Source organism: Megascapheus bottae, chromosome 1 (assembly GCF_031878675.1).
Source record: "Megascapheus bottae isolate mThoBot1 chromosome 1, mThoBot2.hap1, whole genome shotgun sequence".
NCBI lineage: Eukaryota > Metazoa > Chordata > Mammalia > Rodentia > Geomyidae > Megascapheus > Megascapheus bottae.
Window position 1 is genome coordinate 69,252,612 of NC_143509.1, and position 2,887 is coordinate 69,255,498.

Genomic DNA, 2,887 nt, shown 5'->3' on the forward strand with positions numbered 1-2,887 from the left:
TGTCTATAAAGATTTTAGTTTTGATTTTCTTGCTGCAAAAGTTCTTCTTTTTGCCTTCATTATTTGTAGGCAGAAAGCAGCCTCTCCTTTACCCACTGCATTCCTCTATTTCTTTCTAATATTTTTCTGACTTGAAATTATGGAGTTGGAAACAGAACCATAATTTTTCCTAGAATGAACACCAATGAACATCCTTTTTCTTGCTCAGAATCAGCATTTTGGGGGTGGGAAAGAGGGAGGATAATATAAATCTAGAAAATATCTCTTTTTACATGCATCATTATCTCTCAGTTAAATAATTATGAGATTCATAAAGGAAAAATAATATCTGAAATTAAATTCCTCATTACCTTTGTTGGTTCATTTTATTATTGTCTGATAAATGATTGGTTTAATGGAACAAATGCTCCCAAAGCATATAATAAGCAGAATACTTGGCTATTTTCCACATTTTTTTCAGAAGTTAAGACACAAGACAGAACTTTCTTGTTGCCTTTAAAATATAGTGAACAGGGGCCGGGAGTTTGGCCTAGTGGTAGAGTGTTTGCCTAGCATGCACGAAAACTTGTACCACATACATAGCAAAAAGCCAGAAGTGGTGCTGTGGCTCAAGTGGTAGAGCCCTAGCCTTCAGAAAATCCAGGGACAGTGCTCAGGCCCTGAGTCGAAGCCCAGGACTGGAAAAAAAAAAACCACAAAAAAACAAAAACAACAACAACAACAACAACAAAAAACATAGTGAACAAATCTTGGACTTTGAGGGAAAAAAAAACAGCACATAATATCTAGTTTTGGTACTAGTGTTCTGGCTTTTTACTTTTTTTTTACTAGTGCTATGTTAATAATGCTTTTTTGAGCTGTGCTCTTACAATGGTAATTTTTCTTGATATCTATACGCAATAAAAGCTGAAAGAAATAAAGGATTGGCTGGCTCCACACTTCTATGGACTCCTCAACATACAGCTTACCACTAGCATGTCAGTAAATGAGAGGAAGTAACAGAAGAAAACAAATCTATTCCTTTCTTCTTGTTAGTCAGACTTTCTGTCACTATGACAAATACCTAAGAGAAATCACATAGAGTGGAAGGATTTGTTCTGGCTCATGGTTTCAGAGGCTGCCATCCATCGTCCATCACATTGTGGTGGGAGTGTCAGAGCAGAGAAGCTCTGAGACAGATGGAGAGACGCAGAGATAGGAACACAGAGAGAAGCAGAATGTCTCCTCCAGTGAGCTTCCTTCTTTCTCAACTTCTATTTTTCACAATCTTGTTGGTCCTTCCGAATCCAATCAAACTGACAGGATTAATCTGTCTCACCCTTCCTGCAAATTCCATTTGCGCTTTGATCCTTTATTTTCTATTCTATTCACTAGTTACTTCACTTATCCTGTTTTAAAGTCAGCAAGATCCCATCTGTACAAATAACCCCAGCCATGAAAGGCATAGATGGGAAGATGAAAATCAGTGGCTAGCCCAAAATGCTAGATGCCTAAGTAAAAAATAAATCCCAAAGAGCTAGAGGCATGACTCGAGTGGTAGAGTACTTTCCTAGCAAGTGTGAGGTCCTCAGTACAAAGCTCTGTAATATTTAAAAAAATTAAAGATGGCAAAGACAGCAATAAACATCAAAGGAGTTGTAGTGCTTAATTGTTGGATTCATGTTGAAGAGGCCTTGTGGCAAGGAATGCAGGCAGCCTACTCAGACCCAGTGACTAGCTAAGTGTGACACTTGGCTGATAGCAACGAAACAAGGACCTCAGTCTATATTTTTCCTCCACAATCTAAATGATCACATTCTTGGTTAGAACTTTCAGAGAAAATCCCAGCTCAGAGGACAATTGGATTTTAGCATCAGGAGATCCTGTGTGGAGGACTCAGTTAAGCTATATTGAAGTTTTGACATATAGAAAGAAAAGAGAACTTGTGGTCATTTGGTATACAGCAGAATAATAGGATGACACTGTATCATGTGGGCCCCAGAGGTCCACCCATGGGGGAAGCTCCAGAGACCTTTAATAAACAGGGTTCTCTGTCTTTAATGGCGGATCACAGTAAAAACACACTTGGTGAGAATTTGAGAAATGTAATGCAGCCACTCTAGGTTATCGGAATGAAAACTGATTACCTGCTTTGCTATAAACTTCCAATCTCTTGAGCAGCCACCTCATCCACCAAAATGAATAGTTTTTTCCTCCCATAAAGATGCTTGCCTTATTTATGGATTCTGACCTTTTTTTTAATAAAGTGCCACAAGGAGGTTTAAGTATATTATTGGATGATCAAGACAGTAGAAACATCTCCTTTTTGTAATTGTTAAGTCTTTGCTAACAAAAATAAAACAGCTACTTATTCTTGAGAGGCAGGTGATTTCTTTATAATAAGGTGTCATGATTAAAACCATCCCATTAGAAATAGTGAACCCCAACTTGATCATACTGGGTTTTTAACAAGGGAAACCTAGACTGGGGGGGTTGGGACACAAAGAAGACAGTGATGAAAGAGGTGACACCTATTGTGATGCATAATACTCAGAAACTGACATGTTGAAATAAAATGCCTTTGTAGAACTACTTAAAGAGAATAATTTAATAATTCCAGGATACAGGTGAGTAGAGAGGTGAGTATAGTATAATTCCATTGTAATTTCATTTATTATGTATTTCTTCTTGTGCTGTAAAATTATTTTTTAGTTTTTGGCAGTACTGGGATTTGAACTCTGAGCTTCAAACTTGTTTTACAGCATCTACCTCTTGAGCCTCCAGCTTGTGTACCATATTAAAGGATCATTGGGAGGCAATTCACAGATCTTTTGAATTTCTGCACATTTTTTGGACAAATATATGGATGGCTTTTGTTCTGGATATTTTTACATAATATTGACTTGCT